General features: G+C 40.2%; 1 long non-coding RNA gene across 1 annotated transcript; it reads right to left on the reverse strand.

Moving 5' to 3' along the window:
- Nucleotides 1-1,305: 1,305 nt before the first annotated feature.
- On the reverse strand, nt 1,306-12,991 carry LOC120755325 (uncharacterized). The gene is made up of 3 exons (XR_005701736.1): nt 12,965-12,991; nt 2,847-2,970; nt 1,306-2,579 (listed from the first exon to the last, which is right to left on the reverse strand). It is a non-coding gene; the product is annotated as an uncharacterized LOC120755325 (long non-coding RNA).
- Nucleotides 12,992-20,750: the final 7,759 nt, after the last annotated feature.

Raw genomic sequence — 20,750 nt, forward strand, 5'->3', positions numbered from 1 at the left:
CCAATGTTTCTCCTTAGAATGACAGAAGTGGTCCAGTACCCTTCTAAAAATTATTTGAGAATATTGCCTCAATTGCTTGACATTTTAAGTCCTCTATCTTTTCAAAGTTACAAGACAGCAATATTAAAATATAAACCATTAAAAATGTAAAAGCAAGCAAAAGGGATCAGTGTGATGTTTTTGGTAGAGATGAAGAACCTTAATCCATTTAAATATAACATCTGACACTATTTCTTTAGATCATTCTTGACTTTAAGGCAAAGTTATATTTAGGATTGAGCATGATACAGCTCAAGATGCATTGTAATGACAGGAAGGGTAGCTGGTAATTTAAGAAAAACAGTTTTCCTGTTGAACTAGGTAAGTGTTTTGTATGCAAAAGCAACAGCCAACTCCGTGTGAAAGGGCAAAAAACTTTTCATAACAATTCAAAGTAGACAACTGCAAAAACTGACTCCAACAGCTGCAATGTGTCATAGTATCTCCAATTAACAAATTTAAACTAAGTGTTGCAGATTTGAACACTCTGCAAAATACTGCTTTTCTCTTGAAACACCCAACAGGAGAATACTGATCACGGCAAACATTGCCAATCACCTTTTTTCTCCAGGACAGTTACACCTGTGTGCTCCTGTGAGAAACACATCAGCCTGGGCAGCCACACGCACAAACCCGAGCACAGCAACACAGCCCCTCATTCCTCCTGAAATGTGACTTCGTGGGCCCATTTCAACACAGCTGTGGGCTACAGACTGGATTTTCAGGCATCCATCCCAGAGACCCTGAGGAATCCTGACATACACAGAGCTGGGGCTTAATTCTGCCCCTTGCTTTCATCTCCTACCTTCAAATCTGTAACTTCATGTTACCGACTCAAACAGCAACCAGACACTTCAGTATTTTACTTCATTTACTATATTTACTTCAGTAGAATCGAGAGAAGGGAATCTCAATCCTTTCTTTCACTATTTAGCAAGAGATACCTTAAAAAGCTTGTTGTAACTATAATATTGCTTATGGGTTTAGATCCTTACTTTATTAACAGAAAGACTCAGGGTTATAAATTTTAAAAAAGGTTTCTGCTTTCTACAGTTCAGGACAGGCTAAGCATTACAGAAATAAACATCTTCAAAGATTTTTAAGTCTGCTTTCATTAACAGAATTTTTTCTTTACAGCCTGTCTATGTTGTTCCAAAAGATGCAGAAAAGTGTTGACTCATTTTGTAATATAAAGCATGCGAGCTGTAAACAGAGAGCAAATGATGAACAAGTCTTTTTGTCACAGCAAAAACAAAACTGATGGATCTTAAAAGACAAAATTTATCTCTTGCACTAGATGTTGAGCATATAAGCCTTTGACTTCAGTCAGCAAACCCAGGCTTTATCCTCTGTACAAAGCTACTGCTGGCAGAGCCCTGATGCCCATGAGCTCAAGGTGCAGGAGGACGGCAGAGCCTGTGCTTGTAATGAATTCTGGCAGGAAGGAGCCATCACAGAGCTCAGGAATAACCATCACCTGTGCAGGAGAGCCTGAGCAGCTCTGCCAACAAAATTCCGCCTTCTATGAAGCAAATCCACTTCTTGGGAAAGGGAATAGAACATAACAGGTGGAGGTTAGCAACAGCTTGTGGACCTTAATAGCCTCCCTTCCCCTTTTCAAAAGGGATCCAAATGTTTGAGTTGTTGCCTAAGACTGAAATTTTGATAGCCATTAAAGAGTTGGGATTTTTTTTTTTTACTGTGCATTCCTCAAGAATATTTTGGAAGTGCAGCACCGCCTTCAGAGACACTGGAATTGAAATCTCTCTTGGTGTTACTATGAATAAAGGTGATCAAATGCTTCCTACACCAACAAAAATAAGCTAATTTTACTGTTACCATGCAAAACTGAGAAATAATTATACAAATACTTAGAAAAATCTTCAGCCTCCCAAGCTACATCCCTGCTACATTTAGATAGCTATGAGTCAGGTCTTCCAAAAGCTTAAGGTTTTTTCACATACATTGAGAATAAGCTGTAAAGGTATTTATTTCCCATATTTCTTGTTGTATAAAAGCAAAGTAAAACTTACAAAAACCAAACACGCTTTCCCAACTTTCATTTCTTAAGCAAGGACATGGAGATATTCACAGCCAAGCTGACATCAAACAAGTTTTACTAGAGAAAACAAGGACAACAACAAAAAACTACTAATTAGAGTTAACATTGAGACTTTCCTCTCAGCTGCCAAAGTCAAAGCAATATATCTGTAAAGGTGAGATGAAATGATGGCCCTCTGCACACAGGAGCAGCCTGGCTGCTCAGGAGGTGCAGCTCCTGACAAGACAGCAGCAGTACCATAAAGGTGTGCAGACAATGAAAGGAAGACAGCAGCTAATTCTAAGCCTAGCCAAGCTTGAAAGAGCTGCTTTTCCCTCCCTCCCAGAGATTATGGAAAGGGGGCTTAATAAAGCACTTTGAATTTTGCAGGCATCTCTCTCCGCTCCCTTTGGTTTTATGGCACTCATCACAGCCCGTCCTTTCCACCCTTGCACGCACAAGTTGCCACAGACAGCTTTGGAGGAACGGATCAGTGCTTCTGCAAAACAGAAAATTCCACTAAAATGTTGCAGGTCAAAGGAATTAAAGCATCTCCTTCCTTGGGCTATTTTAAGGATACTGAAATTTGACTGTACCGTCAGGTAACATCTTCAGCTATTAAGTGCCAGACTGTTTAATGTATGAAACCTTGCAGGTCACACAGGTTTAAGCAGAGAAACAAAGCACTTAAGTTTTTATTTGAGACAAATTGAAGAACCAGTTACTTCTCGAAAACATCTAGAAAAAAAAAATTATTGGTACTCACCAAGGTACCTTTCCAGAGGCAGCCTCTTTCAGGTGTGTTTTGCTACTGAAAGCTGCTAAACAAATACCAAAAGGCTCAGAGTTGAAGGAAAGCATTGTCCATCCTGTTTTCTCTCCAAGTGGCTCTCAAAAGAAAGGAGAAAGCACATGAAAGGAAGGTATTAAAGTGCTGCCCTCCACCTCCAGTTAGGAAGCAGCAAGGGCAGCTGCATGGTGGTGGCTGAAGGGACACCAAGGAGGCTGGAACAAAGAAAATGGTTAAGAGCCCCCCAGGTAAGTGCTCAGTAAAGGGTGACCAGAAAGTTCCACATCTGATCTGCCAAAGCACTGAGGAGTCTTCAAACTGTACCAAACATTGTGTCTTTCCTGTACCTCACTAGTGATGGAGTAACCTTGAGGTAAATTCATCTCAGGATTTAGAGCTTGCAGCCTTCTAAAACAAACATCCTCTGAAACAAGAAGGATGGACCTCTAACATAGCTGTGTGTAAAAAATAAATCACATAATTGCTGTCCTCCAAAATTACAAAGTTGTTTTTCACATATATTGCCTTCATGGTTGGCATCAATGCAATTTTTGTTTACAAAGGACGTCTGCAACAAATTACAGCCCTCCTCCCCCTCCCCTTATTAATTACAATTAAAACATTCCTACAAAAGAGTTTCTTGAACAAATAAAGCAATCTATCATTTTTGTATGCTTAGAAATTCAGATCCACCAATGTTTTTCCAGCAGGCAACATTTAGTCAAGGAAAACAAACAAGGAAAAAAGAGAAATCAAAATGGGCAAATATGAGCAGGTCAGTCTCCACAGAGACTCAGCTGGAATGATAAATGGAGCCCACACATTTCACACTTGGACTACTTGGGAAACAAAATCACCTGCTGGCACTTGTTTCTTTTTCACTCCTGCCATCCATAAAACACAAAAAGAACAGCCCCAGTCCCACAGAACTCTCGGCAGCATCATGCAGGGACTTATTTGCTCCACAAAACCATTGTGAGCTCTTTCAGCTCCCACCCTGGACTGGAGCAGAAGCAAAACTGAGATGTAAACCTGGAGAGGGGCACGGGCACCAGGCAGCTCTTCCAGCTTTGCCAGATACTTTTCAACTGCACTGACAGTGATTCATTCCCCCTGTTGTCCCTCCTAGCAGCTGAAGTGCCACTCATTGGCAAGAGCGTAAAAGCAAGGGAATTTTCTCCTTGGCATCTCCCTAAGAGATGCAGCTCGGGAGGAAGCACAGGACTTCATCAGGGAAAAGAGAGACCAAGCGAGGGCAGGGGGCAGGAAAAGCTGATGGCAGACAAAGGAAAAGTGCACAGGAGGAAGGCCAACAAGCAGAAAAACAGAGGTGAGCAGCTGAAGGGGATTGCTCACAGCTGCAACTGGAATTTGAATTCCTTAGTTTCGACACTAATCGTTTTCCACACTTCCCTACATTTCTTCGAAAAAAAAATACAAGCTCCTCACTGAAGGAGTTGCATCTTAATAGGAACTTAATAACATTGTCTGAGGAAGGTGACAAAATACAGGGCAAGATAAAACAAAAATTCAGATGAAACAGGTGTTATTTGATGGCTATAAAATGGTGCTGTTTTAATGTATTTAACCCTGCACATCACATTTCTCGACAGAAACGTGTATAAATCTGTTGTTCTGAATTTTTCAAGCCACACCAAAAAGGGAGAAACAAAGCCAGGAAATGTCTTTCCCCAGAATTTATTGCTCCTAAATTTATAAAGTGATACATCAGGTAAGTATTTTGGGTAACACTTGAGCCCTCACAGCTTTGTGGACAACAAACTGGCACAGCCGCCAGAACTTTCTCCTCAAGTGACCTGGTGACAAGAGCACATCATCACCAGAACAGATGGGTTAGAACCCACCTGAGGGAACCCTGGTGAGACCTCTGCTCACTCATTTCTGGAGCCTGCCTACAGCACCCAACACCACAAAATAACGTTTGAGTGGTTTCTGCTGCCTCCATAAATTCCTCTTCTACAGTTTATTGTGGAAGACATCAGCGCCAGTAAACACCAGTTCTGTTTTACGACACAAGAAGAAAAAAGTTTGTAATGATCTGTCTAATGATACCACCTCATCAGAAATTTTATATTACAACAATAAAGTGCCTGTTTGTTTTAACTGCCTGTTACTCTCTAGGGACTAATTCACATTGTACTGCACAGAATTCACATGCACCCCCTGATGGTTTCATATCTGTTTTCCTCATATTATTATTTAATAGATTTTTTTTGAGTACTTTTTCCCCCTCCCTTATGCCACAGTGCAGCAGCGCTGAAAAATATTGGCAAAAGGAGAGAGAGACAGACATCTTTTACACTAAAATATCAGGAGAATGAATTTCCAAGCAGCAGCATCCATTATCTGCAGATAAGATGCTTTCATTCTTGGCTAACACAGGTAGTGGAAGTGGTTTTACTTGTACCTCAGTCTAAAATGATTAAAGTCAGGGAAAAGGATTACATGTCAAAATACTTGAAGTGTAACCCTTTGATCAGGATCAAAATCAAGGCTGAACTTTGACTATAACGTGCTAGCACATCTCAGTGGTCCTTTGAAGGGGGAAAAACTTAAATTCATGAGCAAGTAACACTTGCTATAAATGGGATAGGAAAGCTGACATCTTATTCTCATCTCCTAATTTGGTAAACCCACCAACCTCACAAATTTCAGTTCTTCCTCAAGAACCTGAATCCCTGCTTTTCGATAGGGCTGCACGACTCACGTCATCATCCTGCACGGCGGTGCTGGCGTTGACATCACACTCACATCTTCTGCACAGCCTCACAAACAGATTCACTTATTCACAATCAGGTACAAAACCACGTCTGCCTTTTCACTTTTATCCATTATCTAAAGTAGAATCAGTCCTGTATCATGCCCCATAGTGGTACTTGTTATTAAGCATATGAAGGAAATGTTCCTTCCCCTAGGGGTGCATACAGGACATTGGAGGGAAATGTAAATGAAAATAACAAACAAAACCAAAAAATCCAAACCCACCTTACAAAAAAACCAAAACAAACAAAAAACCAACAGCAACAAGAAGAAAAACCACCAAAAACCAAAACAAAAACAACCAAAAAAAATTTTAAAAAGTCAGAGCAGTCGTAAAGGACCAAGACAACGGGATCGTACAATAACAGGTTTGTCACAGACAAATTGACTACAACAGAAAAAGTGCTAAAAGCAGTTAGAAAAGGAAATTTGTAATTCCTGCTACCTCTCAGTTATCCAGTCACTAATATTTTGAAAAATCCAGAGGGTGAAATTCAAAAGAAAAAAGTAGAAAGGAGAAATTCTCCTTGAGGTCACTCTCCATGCAAAAGGTCTGGCACAGAAAACCTTACCAGATTAATTGCTGCCGTAGCCATGGCAGGGGGTTGGAACTAGATGATCCTTAAAGCTCCTTCCAACCCCAGCCATTCTATGATTCCGTGATTAAAATTGCTACTCAGTTCTGAAATGGAGAATTATGGGGTAAATAACAGAAGCTATCTGAAGGCATATGAGGAGGACTTTAAGAGTGAAGAAGCACATTCCTTGCAAAATGCAGAATAATGTGCAAAGGTCACATCAGGCTGAGCCAAATTCAAGCAGCAAAGTGGCTATGTGGGCTCTTAAGGCAGTTGTAAAAATGAATAAACCAGAAGCACAGGAAAAGCCAGCTGGAAGTCAGCACAGAGTAATAAATAGGACTGGGCTGCTTTTAGTCCTGTATCAGCTCTTTCACAAAACAACTTCTAAGGGAAAAATCACAAGTTCGAGCAGTCAATTGTAACTTCACAGTAACTTCTGTTCAAAGCCTGGATTGAAGCTTGCTATTTAGACAAAAGAAAACGCTTTTTTGTAGTCAATAAAGACATTTTCAGGGAACTCACTGTGAATATGTACAAATTATCTTCAGACATTGTGAGACAGCATGTGAGCAAAAAAATAAATGACTGAACTATTAACTGAAATCACAGTATTGGTTAGAAGATAAGAGAACAGGGGCAAGGATTATAAAAATTAAACTGTTACAGCTTGAAGACAAAAGAACGTCAAAGATCATTCCAGTGCATCTGAGTCAAAAATAGTGCAGACAGCCAGCAGTACAATGTCAGATTTTAATCACTCTTTAGTCCCTTCTGTGATCAGGAGCTTGCTTGATGCTGAGAGGCAAGTGTGGGTTTTGAGTTTTTAAAATAATGCCTGTTATTCACATGGGTTCGTGCACCCCACCACTGTGACACCAACCTGGTTTTTGACCAGGAAGATAAAATGCAGCTAATTCATCTACAAAAGTCTCTTGCACTGGAAGTACTCCATACCTCAGTAAGATATAAAGTAAGGCTGGATACTGAAAATGCCTTGAGCACACACCTCCCAAAAAAAGCCAATTCTAATTTCTGTTCCTGTGGTATAAAATGGCACAAACTCAAACCCTGGAGAAAATCACCAACACTACCTGTTGCCAATTTTATTTTTTATTTCTCTGAAGAAAGACAAGGTTAAAGAGTTCCTAGTTAGTACAAGTTTTGTTAAACTAAAATACATTTTAAATCAGCAGCTTAGCTCAGAAAGAGCTCATGCACACCTTGATAGGCACTGACCAGGAAAAAAAAAAAATCCAACCCTGATTCAATAAAGTTGTTGATTCTGGTGCCCTTTCCATTGCAAATAAATATGAAAAGCACAATTACTCACAACTTAAAAACATAGGAGTCACTGAAGAGCTCCACCTCAAAGTGATAAACTGGAACCACAACTAAAATTTCCTTATGAAGTCACAAAATTTATTCTGGAGTGGTTCTGCTTGTGAATCTTTTGAAAGGATCAGAACTTTGTAGCATATTAAACCCATCTGTCATCCAACAAGGAGGAAAAACAAAAGAAAATTTAATGTAAAATGTTTCTTCCAGGTAGATCACAGCTGCATTTTTTTTTCCACTACATATTTAAGATATTGTCAGCCATCATATTTAAACAATTTAATGGTCTGCTTTGTTATCAACTAACTGGCCATTTGTGAAATCCCTACGATGGGCATTCTCTCAGCTGTGAAATAATGACACCCAGAGATAAACACTCCAAGACTGAAAAGCTGCTTTCACAATTTGAATCATACATCAGCCAAAATTGACACTCAATTCTAATTTATATAAGGAAAAGTATTATACATCTCACTCACACATAGAAATTTTACATGTTCTTCCAGTAAGAACTTTCTTCACATCATGACTTCACAAGTTTTAAGCTGGTGAAAGCAGCAATTTGTTCCCTGTCTGCCATGAATGGTTCTTTGCTAGGTGCAAAAAAAAAAAAAAAAAAAGAGCTTGGGTATGACAAAGACTCAGACAATACAGTCAGCAGCTAAAGAAATTACTGTGTTCTGCATTGTTACACTCCATAATTACATAAATTTAATCCTCAAAGTTGGCTTTTGTCGTAGCATTTTTCTTTACAACGTTAGAATTGCCTTTTGATGGAGTCTGATTTTCCTCTTTCTGGCTCACAGTGCTATTGACAATGCCTCTCTCATCAAGTTTTGAATTCCCAGCAGCAATGCTATCAAGAGTGAGATTAAGTCATGTTCTCAGACCAAAATTAAGCCTCCCTGAAGAAAAATTATTAGCTGCAGCTGCTTTTAGTCTCCTCCCCTATTCCAAATACACCTTAAACTAGAACCCTCCTTCTATTCCTTCTGATAAACTTCAGCAAAAATCCAGATAGAAGCCCCAGCTGAGCATTTACACACACACAGTCAAAACCACCGAGATAAGCAGGCGCCAACATTTTATTTAACATCCCTTAAAATCAGAGGTTTAAGTAAATTGAAGGTGACTGAATCCTTCTGGAATCAGAGAGAAATAATGTACAGGTAGATATGGATTTGAACTACTTATACAACACTAAAGAAACTCAGATTTGCTAAGATATAGGGACATAATGAAGGAATCCAGAGCAGTCTAGTATCCCTGTGTCTACATTTGAGTCTGGGCTTTGCAGTAGAAAACTCATTATTACAATGAAATTAAACAAGATGAGACAGGAAGCATCTTGAATAGCAGGTATCAGCTTTGAGCTGTGTGTTCACCCTCCTTTGAACCAAGTCTTTTAGTTTCACAGTAGTAATGTTGCTCCCTTACTTTTCTATGTTATTCCCTTTTTTTTTCTGATCAGAGTTGAGCACATATAAATCACGTTGAGAACACACACACATATTAATTGAAAATGTGCATCCAGCTGGATCTCAGGGGTGAGAATGACACGAACCTTACTGCTTGGCCCATGGGCAAGCTTTCTGGGAAACACTTGTCACCCCATTTTCCCCAAAGGGTCCCAATATGTAAATAAAATAATTACTTCTTAATAGTAGCTATATAATTCTTTTTCTGTTCTTAAAACATTCAGAAGCACATAATTACGTTAAGTATCATGTCATACTACCACAAATAGAATATATGGTAAAAATCAAATGAAACATCAAAATTACTAACTAGTAGTTCAGAACAGGGGATTTTTAGTGTGAAAGCTTGTCTGAAACTATTATTTGATATTGCTAAATGCGCTATTGTGAAGAAAAGCTGATTAACACAGAAGCTGGGAGAGGGTTATTTTAGAACATTCCAGCAGCAGATCAACATCTTTTAGCAAGAGAGAGCTATGTAAACAACAGACATTTATAATTCAGAAAGATAAGTTTTTGTTCTAAGTTCAAAGTTATCTCCTCCAGGAAAAAAAAAAAAAAAAAAAAAAAAAAAAAAGGCAGAAAAGAGGAAAGGATCTTCCTCACCATATAGGCAATTTCAAAAACGTCATATCACAGTGTTATAAATGCATATTATACAGCTGGCTTTTCGCAAATATTAAAATGAATACTATATCTACAATGTAGGAAGACTGTACTGTACTTTCTTTTATTAATAGAGTTTAGAAATGTGATGACTGTATATATTTTTATGATTGTAACATAGTGTTAAAAGACTGGGTTTGGGTTTTTTTGTAACATCTAAACTGGCCAAACCAGAAAGCAGGGGGAGTCATCCTTCATTCCTGCATGAAGGCTGCTGACCAAAAAGTTACTGAACTTCTGTTATCCAAATGAAGATGAGAGGAATGACAAGGATTGTCTTTACAAACAAGCCCTGGGTCTGCGGGTAGATAAAACTAGCACTGAGAGATAAGAGAAACAATAGGAAGGATTCTATTGACTGATGAATGGAAGATACTTGCCTTTACAATTGTTTGTAAATGAAACTGAATACTGAAAGATGAAAGCAACAATGGGGAAAAACCCATAAATCCCATAAGAATTAAAAATTAGGGGAGTTACACATTAAAAGGGGAATCTTAGGCATTTCGGGAAGTCTGTGCCTCTCAAGTACCTCAGCCATGGGGAAAGAGAGAGGGAAATGTGGCCGGGAAATTAGGATTAGAAGGAGGCTGCGTCCTCCGAAAAACCGAGAGACCCCAGGGGAAATGCCCCATGGCCTCTCCCTTTATTCAAATAAAGTAAAAGGACTCCTCTGTCTCCTTTTTGGACATAAACCTCTGGTGTCTGTGGATTAATTTTCCTAACAAAGATGACCAAAACCCCGGGAGAAGAATTTATGGGACCTCTGCTATCAGACGGAACAGAGCCACCCGCAGATGGATCTACCAGATAAAATGATTGGGGGGTGGGGCTTGAAACTGGACAAAGAAATTCACACTCAAAAGGTATTGTTTTGAATCATGTATATGAATTTATAAATATGCAACAGGCTGATACTTTTAAGGAGCAAACTTTTCGTTAGCAGGGATGCTGGCTGGCTAGGTGCCAAGCATCCTTGGCCGAGAAACTGTATTTTGCTTTTGTCTCTCCTAACTGTCTTTTTTTTTATTATTTTTATTAAACTTATAAATTTTTCTAAGAAAGTGAACTTTGTTTTTCACAACTGTCAGATTTGTTTTCCATGGATTTCAAACACAACAATTAAAGCAACAGCCTTTGTTTGGGGAAACTCACCCTTTGGCTGAATTGTTCCCCCTTCACACACTAAGCTGAGAACCACAAGGCATTGATATCTGATAATTATACTTGTTTCACCTTTTATTTGCAAAGATTTATATAAAGAAATGCATTTTAGTATTATAGATTTCTGAACTGTAAAAAGTCAAAGTATCACCATTGCTGCTGTTGCTATAACAAATGACCCGAATCAAAATGGTTTGACCTTGAAACACCATAACGTATTAAAACAGGAATTTTACAGCTTTTCCTCTCCTGTTCAATTCTCCACAAGGTTACATTATCCTAGAGCTGTCACAGAGCTCTGCTTTGGTAGCATCATTTCCTTTTAGCAGAGATTCTAACAAGTCAACTTTATTTTTCCAGTTATGCTTTTTACAGAATATATTCCATTTCTATGCCATTTCTGTTGAAGAAACTGAAATAATAATTTCAGGCTTTTTAAAGTGAAAAAATGTACTGAGTGAGTGACACCTGAGCACTTTGGGAATAACTAGATCAGATGTCACTGAAGGCAAACACCGAGCCAATCCCTTCAACGGGACACACTCGTGGTGAGCATCTGACAAAAGCAGCAGAGACATTGAATTCGAACACTTTTCTTGGAATGTGTTCTCCATGCTATGGGACAGGGCTAAGCACTCGAGTCATATTGACCCTTAGCTCACATAGCAAACAGGGAAAAAGCCAAAGGGAAAAATCCCAAAGGTATTTGTGACAACCTGTCCATCACCTCAAGGACACAGCGTGGAGCAGTTTCACTGGATGCACTCAGCACAGCTGGAATCAAAAAGGTTTCTGGTTTAAACTACGTCCCAAAACCACGGATTACGATCTCCATTATCATCTTGGAAGAGAGAAAAGGAGCTCCGTAAAAATTTTACTGATTTCTGAAAATCAGAGCTCTCTCGATAAACTCCGTCGAGGGAAGAATCACTCTGGTGGCATCCTGCCTACAAATGCAGATGTGAATTAGGGCAATTTTTCCTACCAACAAAAACGAAGTAACATCCACAACATCCTGCTACAGAAGTTTGGATGGGTCAAGCAGCAGCGCACAGAAGAAATTCAAGCTGTTAACCTCACTCAGCTACCGAGGACAAGAGAGAATAGCAATGATTTGCTACTTTAGACGTTTAAGTGGTAAATATACATAACAAAACTTTAAAAAGCTGGCCACACACAGCACTGATCCTTTCAGCAGCCACTTTTTCAAATACTAGAATACTCCGGCGTTCACTACAGGAGTACCTGGTGGAAATCACATCAGCTGTGTCACCTGCCATTATCACACGCAGCCAACAAATCCTGCAGAATCCCCTAATCATGGCTTAGCAACAAGATTCAGGTGATGAAATACATAGCTGAGACAAGCCAGCAATAAATCTGCTCTCAAATACAGTATCTTAATTAAAACTGCTCATTGTTTGCTTGCTCCTAGGTGAAATTAATTGCCTAGAGAGCGTTCCTGAGATAGCCCAATACTAATCTTTCATCCATGGCCACTTCTCAAAAGGAAAGGACCCAAAATGCCACAAACATAATCAAAACTTCTGCTTATTCCAGTTCATTGAAATTTTATTCTATATAACTTTGCTGGGTTTACCCACATAAACTCACAAAAAGCACAAGTGACCGCACTTTGACAAGCTAGCTTTGTTACAAGAAGCCGCTCGAGCAACCAGCCAAAGCCACAGTTTAAATAACAAAAGAGACGTCTTTGGCTTTCAGCAGGCAAGAAAAGCCTAAAGCTGTGCTTTTCCTATCTTGTTCAAGGGCACTCCACTCAGGGGAGCCGACAGACAGACAACCCAAGCCCCAGCTCCTTCCTATGGCTGCAAAAGGACAGACCACAGAGCCTCCAGGGACACCCGCCTCCTCACATTTCCAGACCTTCTCCCACAGCTCTCGAAACACCACTGAGATGGAACATTAGCTACATTAAACTATTGCTTATCATGAGACTATCTGTAAACAACACACCGAAGGAGAAGCGTGCTTCTCCTCACATCAGTAAAGCCCCTTCACATCGCCTCCCAAACTCCACTTCCAACAATTTACTTTGCTTCACTTCTTCCAAAAAACTCAGACCTACCTCCATCTCCAGCAGCACCATCCAAAGTGAAACACAACCAGCAGCAGCAGTGGCAGCTCCCGCAGATATGGGCTGGCCTGACCCTCCCACCCCAGGTGATTCCCCACTGCCATCACCTCCAGGTGATTCCCACTGCCATCACTCTCAGGTGATTCCCACTGCCATCACCTCCAGGTGATTCCCACTGCCATCACTCTCAGGTGATTCCCACTGCCATCCCTGCAGGATGAACCCTGCCAATTAACGGGGTAATCAGGCCCTGCAGCACTGGTGTTACACCAAAGCTTTTGAAGGAAGCAAATCCTCCCAGATCCTCGATAATGTGTGCCCTGCGCTACTTTTTAGTTTGCTTACTACTGGCAAACCTTCTCCACACCTTAAGGGCATGATCTATTACATCTCACTTCTTCCATATGCCATAACCGCAACAGAATCCTCTTCTGCTCAAGAAAAAAGATTTATGATTGTTTTAGGGTGCAGCCCTACCCCAGGCCACGTCTGAGCCTGATCTCACCCATCCACTGAAACATGAGATTACGGGAACAGCCAATGGTGTAGAAGTAACACCCTGAAATGTAGCAAAAAAACCCCCAAAGAAATTGTTCTAATAAACAGAAAATAATAGTCTGTGCTCATAGTATTCAACATTTAAAAAATATGTTTAATAAGAAAGAGTTAAAAAGAATAGGGAATAACTGGGTAGTGTTTTGCTTCTCTGCAGTGCTTGATTTAACAATAGTCTGCAATAAACAACAATTACTCAAATTAGCACCTCTTCAACACCTTTTCAAAACTGCGTAATTAAAAAAATGAGGGTGAACTAGGGGAGAAAGGGTTTTTTTTCTCACTATTTAATATTGAATATATGTTTTCACACTCCTGACCACAGGATCCGGGAAAGGCAGCTGCCCCTTTTTAATATTCATCTGAGCATCCGTGGTGCCTGCAGCAACCCAAGGGCCTCAGTGACCCCCGTGCTGGCAAAGGGCTGGGTCACTCCGGGGCTGGCCCTGTCCCTGCGTGTCACCAGCTCCAGGCCAGGGTGGGTGGCACACACAGCACGAACCGGCCTCACCGCGTCAGGAGGGGTTGGATTTTCACATTTTCATAGCGTGAAATATCAGTAATGGTAATTCTCAGGAAGGGCACTGACAAAGAGATGCCAATTCCAGCTGCCTAGGGATGCTGGGCCATCCCGGGCTGCCCGGTGAGGATGTGGAAAAGCTCCTGAGTGCCCATGGAGAAACACAGTCTCTCTGCTGGCTGTTTCAGAGAAATGGAGATGCCCTCGAGGCGGCAGGAAGAAGTCCTGGGGGGAATTCTTGTTCCCTGCAGGAAGGCACCACCCTGTGCAGAGAGAACTTTTCATTCTCACCGTTTTGAAATGTCTGGGGAGACAAGAGGGGGTTTTGTTTTAGGTGTAGAATGACACTGCTGGGGTTTTTTTTTCTTGTTTTATATCCTGCCTGAAGAAGGGCGATGTGAATACTGTATTGGGTTAGGGTGTGTGCGAACACCCATCATGTAATTATGTATTTTATAAAAGTGTAATGCTTATTTGTTTTGACAGTTTCCCAATGCCTGACGAAAGAAAAACCAAAGCAGCACGGTTCAAAGCTGCTCTTTTTGGACTTATTGACAGATTTAAAAATAATGGCTGTATGAGAGAATATTTTCTTTCTTCTTTTTTACTTTTACAGAGGGCAAGGCTTGGCGTTGGAAGTACGAATGAAAAAAGAGAGGATGTTAAAACACCGTCTTCTAGCTATTTTCTAATTGTGTGAATATACACTTGCTTCTACTATCTGTTTTGATCTGTCTATATCTTCATGCACGTAAATCTATAAATATGCAAATATTTAACTAATTTTCCTTTTAGTTCTTCTTATCCAAAAGGCAAACATTTACATCTAGGTTTCTAGAACCTCAAATATTATAAAGTATCTTCACTGTATTATTTTCAGTGGAATTCAGATCAGCTGTCTGGCAGATTTCATGAGTGTGCCCCTAAAGCTGCCAATTCCCTCACAAAACCCCACTCATTGCAGACTCCAGAAGTGGAATCATTTTTGCTGATGTCTAATGCTCATCTTTGCAAGTAAAACCAGGGATGAGCACCTTTAATTTAAAGTTCTGGTGACAGAGGGTAGAGGTGACAGACATAAGTAAATCTAAGGATTAATGGAGGATTAACTGTTAATCTGAGAGCCACACTAACAGAGAAGCACAGACCAAACCTCAGCCCCATCAGCGTTTGATGCTGGCACACACCTATGGGTCAGACACGCACCTCGATGATCCCACTTGCAAGGGGCATAAAAGCAGTTTTACAACACTCCGGGCTCACAAAACGAACAGAGCCTTGAAACTGGAGATTCATCCTGCCCAAAGTTGAGGGATATTATGACCAGTGTGGCTGCCAGAGAAAGGAATCAGTAATTCAGGTAAGGTCAGTCTGCTCTGAGGTGCTGAAACACGCCTGAAGCAGCGTGGGACATCAGCACCTTACAGAAAGAGCTGATCTCATCCCTCTACCACGAGCTCTAAAGTTATCATAACTTGGCATAAAGGGATCCCACACAAAACCCAAACTATGTCTCAAATGAATGAAAATAAACATTTATTTTTATAGGCTTTGGTTTATGAAGATGATCCATTTCGTTTGCTCTGAAAGTAAGTCGTGTTTGCAAGACTGAGGCCTTTGTCTCAGTGAAAATACAATTATCACAGTTAAATCTGTACATCACGCTCAAGCCATATCGTGTATATGTGCCAATGATCAAAAGATGTAAAAATCATTTGTGAAAATGTCGTTACTTTAAAGACCAATCCAAAGACCGGACAAAATGCCGAGCATATTCTGCTGCTCTTTATTTCTTCTTCTAATGTGTTCATTTAGATTTATGAACAGTTTATCATTTTTTGATGTAGAACTGGATTTCAAGTTATCACAGTATCTTTTGATCAGTGAAATTTTTCCTCAGTACTCTTCCATTCTTCCTAAAGTCAATTTCACAGTAGTACCTATATGTGAAAAACATTTATATTTTATAGCAGAATGCTCTTTCTCTAAAGGAAGCCAACCCAAAGTTTCTAAAATCTCTCTTTTTCGTTTCCATCACAGGGCTCAATGAATCCTCATAGATTACATATCCCACTGATAATTTATTTGAACTATCTTGATGAAATAAATGTGTAGCTGCATAACAAACAACCTGATAACCAATGTTAGAGACATTAATTTTCCAGAGCACTAAATCTTCATACAATTCAGTTCTTTCACTCAGAAACGCATGTCCTATTATATATGGCTCATATCTATATAGAAATCTCCAGGTAGTGTAATTTCAGCTTTCAGGGTGAAAAACTTCACTCTTTATTGAATAAATGGTAGGTCTTCAAAATCACCAGCAGACACTCATAGTCACTAACAACCTGAAAACCAGGCAAGCCTCTGTTGCTCCAGCTGTAATGGGAAAATACACCAAGACTCACGTGATATTCATGAGCTCCAAATTTACTCATAGATAAATCTTTGGAAATCCTATTAAGGGTAACACCTTGAGATGTCATGATTAATCCATACTAGTCCTTCAGGAAATCTTTGCGTATTCACTTTGGATGCCTCAGTAATTAATTCCTCAATGTCATTTGGCTTGACTTGGGATGATTTTATTTTGCTGGAAATAATGATGTCCTCCTCATTGTAGATGAGAAGGATATATGACAATTAGGGATAATTTATGCTCTTTCATTTTAGAGGTAATTATAAATTTTTATTTTTCATAAAACATGATTCAGATTTTGATGCTTAATTGCACAGGTACCTTACACAGAAATATTGATTTTTAAAACCTTTGACTGTGGGATAACATGGAAATATTGTTCATTAAACATTTCTCAGGGTGGGGAAAAGTGCTAATTTATTTGGTCTAGAAGGTAATATACCTCTAGTCACAGATATAGAATAGAAAGAAATCTGAGTACGGGGTGAGGGCTATAAGTTAGTATTTCCACTTAAGAAAGAAAAAGAAAAAAAATCACTTTTGTACATCATAAAACCCATTATGGCCTACATATAAAAATGGGCAGATTACTGTATTGATGAATACTGTCAACTAATTTGGCTGAGCTTTGATGTCCCGCTCTCATACATATCCACGTACACACATCTGCATGCCTGGCACACCTCCAGGCCATGCATTAGAGTTTTCCAAACCCAAACCCTTCCTGAGAACTTGCTCTACCTGTGCACTGCTGAACCCTCCTCGGGCCGAAGTGGGAAGTGCTGGGACTGTGGTGGTAAAAGGAAGGTCAAAGGCAGGCATGGAGACAAGACCTGTGAGAAGGTAATTAAAGAAGGATGTTTGGAGCCTGCTCTGGTTGGAATTACCCAAACTGGTAACAGGATGAAGATGAGTGGTTGACAATGTGCATTTCTCACCCTCATTTCTGGATATATATATATATATAATTATACAGGCTAAGAATTTTGGAAAAAAAAAAAAAAAAAATCCAAAAGGTAGGCCAAATGAAATCTGTAGTTGATGTAGATGCCCCACTCTAAAAGAGGGAAAGCATCAAATGCAACTTTGAAATCTCTACAGTTTTGCCTTTGATTAAAGATGAACTCAAGGTTTTATATATTTGGGGAGAGAGCACATCTTTGGAAGAAATCCAGACAAGATTTCTTAGATATTTTCCACAATAAGTATTGTCTTGAATTGAATTTACATGCAAAAGAGAATATATATGTAATTAAATACGCTTTGTCCATCTGAACATCTCAAACCCATCACAGGCTTCAGTTACCCTTATTTTAGTGTATTTAAGAGCTAGAGGACATTAAAAGCCACCAGATCAGAGTTAAATCCTTTGATGGTGTCAATCTCAGATTCAAATCCCTCAGGAGGTGAACAATTTCACTTGTAAAATCTAATCATATTTAAAGTACTGCTTGTAGAACCTTAACTGAAATCGCACACAAAACTACAGACTACTCATAGAAAATAAATCACGGGAGATAAATAGGCAAACAATCAACTGCAGTGCCCAGAATGCAGTCTTTAATAGCAATATGGCTGAAATTCAGTGTGTATGTGCACATATAACACACAAATGTACGTGATATAGAGAAATAGACATCTACACCGGATATATGCACTCATGTGGAAACACATAGATATAGACACAGTCTGTCGTAGTTTGGTAGTTCTATCTATAGCTATTTTATACACTCTGCCCTGAGGCACTGCACACAGCGCTGCAGGAATGGAACGGCCATCGGGGGCTGCCCTGGGCTGACAGCGCTTGTGGCCTCCTGGCAGAGGGATCCAGCACGCCTCCTCAACCCAGTGTAAACCAGGCCTGAAATGCTGATTTACTACTGGGACAAAAGACTACATTTTGCAGCAATCAAAAAAGGGCAAACCCCTCAAAGAAGCAGATTTATTACAGACATACTCTTGCTGTACAGTGACACGTTATCTAGTGCATTTCGAAAACCACAGCTTTGTTCCTCAACAACTGACTGCTCCTAGGTACGGTTAAAATGATTGTAAAAGCAGATGGCTTTCTAAGAACTCTGGTAGTCTGGTCCATTAAACACTTCCATGATTGGTTTACTTTTTCTTCACTTACAAACTTAGAGGAAAGCAGACATTTGTGCTCATTGTCAGGTTGGAAAATTAAAGGTTGAACCTCAGGAGGCAGCAGATAGCTCTGCTAGAAAATTCTGTGGTATAGCAATTTCAGCACCGATTCCAGGAGTGTTCTTTTTATGCCACTTTCACCCCTTCTAAATCAGATATTTGTGTCTCACATAAAAGGAGGTATTGGCTAACATTAGGGATACTCAAGTAATGATATCCTATCCTTAATACTAAAGAAGAATCCTTAATGTAAGAAAAAAAAATAACCAAAGTTGTTATTGTTCATTGGCAGAAGAATTCTGTTGTTTGGGTCATCAGCTACTGAGAGCCATACATGTCACAGGAGGTTTGAACTGTTTGGAAAAAAAAAAAAAAAGGTGTGATTTGAAGTGCAAAAACAATCACATTGGAAAGGTAACTATCTCTTCTTCAATAACAGCGGCAGAAAAACTGAGGGGAGCCAAATGGCGACACAATGCTGACTTTCCACAAACAGACTGTAGCCATGTTTATTTGCTTTTCCTCCAGACTTTTATTACATTTTAAAATTTATCTATTTCTATTCTATTGATTCTCCATAGCAGTGAAGGCTAAATTAATTTTGTTGTGTGGGCCATTTGATGTACCAGGAGACAAATTTTGCCTGTTAGACATGGTTTAGAGGAGACAATGCAAGCCTAAATGTCTGAGGTTTGGCAGTTTACAAATCAATTATTTCTGTTAGAGAGCCAACTGCCGCGCCAACTGGGAAAGAGATTATATCAGATTACTGCACTTTTAATTAGCTGATCGTGACAGGCAAGGCTTGAAGAGGAAAAGAAATCAATCAGAAACTGCCAAACTTGGTCAGCCGAGTACACAGTGCCGTTATTGAATCTTAGACATTGTTCTGAAGCAGAACTTGATCTCCAGGGCTCTGCCAGGGGACCTGCCTCACACAAGCGATCCATCTTAGAGCCAAAGGTTATTCTGGAGCAAACGTTTCCAAACATTTGTTATAATTAGCCTCTGACAAGGTCTGTCGCAAAGCAGAATCTCATTAGAGAGGAAGGAGGAACGGAGCACGTTCACCCCAGTGACATGGCAGAGCATCAAATGCTTCTGCACACGGGAAATGCGTGCGTGGAGTACGTGTACGTGGGGATGCACTTTTGGGCACAGAGCAATGCATTCTGGCTGACAGAGTCGAGAGAAATTTCTTTCACCCATCCAAGGGACTGGAGTGCTTCAAAACTGAGCCACTATTTGCTTTTTTATCTCATTGCCTCTATAACAAGCTAATTCCAGAGACCCAGAGCATCATGTCCTATAAAGCAAGATTTATGGCATGCTGTCTTAGAACCTAATTTCCTCATGCCTTCCCCTCACACAGTGATTTGCTCTGTAAACTGCACATGCAATGGCCTTACATCGAGACGGTCCCTCGTTGTGCAGGCAAAGGGGAGTCAAGGTTAGCACAGCTGAATTACGGTAAAAACCCCAAAACATCCAGGGACACAGAACAAGTTTCTACATTTTTTGCAGGCATAGAGAAAGCAGGGCATCTGGCTCTCCCAAGTGTGTCAACTTCAGGTTAAACTTTAGCAGGTTTTGACCTTCAAATTGTGCATTGGCACAACTTTTTCCATAAAATCGTCCATGAACTGACAGAAGGGCAATGAAGCTGGGTGAAAAGTCTGGAGCACGAGTCTGATGAGGAGAGGCTGAGGGAACTGATGGTGTTAATTCTGGAGAAAAGGAGGCTCAGGGGAGACCTTATTGCTCTCTACAATTACCTGCAGGGAGGCTGGAATGAGGTGAGGATCAGCGACTTCTCTCAAGTTTTCAAGTGAAGGTGTGAGAGGAAGGGGCCTCAAGCTGTGCCAGGGGAGGTTTAGACGAGACATTAGGAAAAACTTCTTGAGTGAAAGGAATGTCAAGCTTTGGAACAGGCTGCACACTCACCATCCCTGGAGATATTTAAAAGAGGTGTACGTGTGGCACTTAGGGACATGGTTTGGTCATGGGCTTGGCACTGTCAGCTTAATGGTTCGACTAAAAGATATTTTCCAGCCTAAATGATTGCGTGGTTCTATCATCCTCATGCAGATAGCTGGGCCCCAAGGAAATGGGAAAGTCCCCTCAGCTGCTGGTGT

This window comes from Hirundo rustica, chromosome 7 (assembly GCF_015227805.2).
Source record: "Hirundo rustica isolate bHirRus1 chromosome 7, bHirRus1.pri.v3, whole genome shotgun sequence".
NCBI lineage: Eukaryota > Metazoa > Chordata > Aves > Passeriformes > Hirundinidae > Hirundo > Hirundo rustica.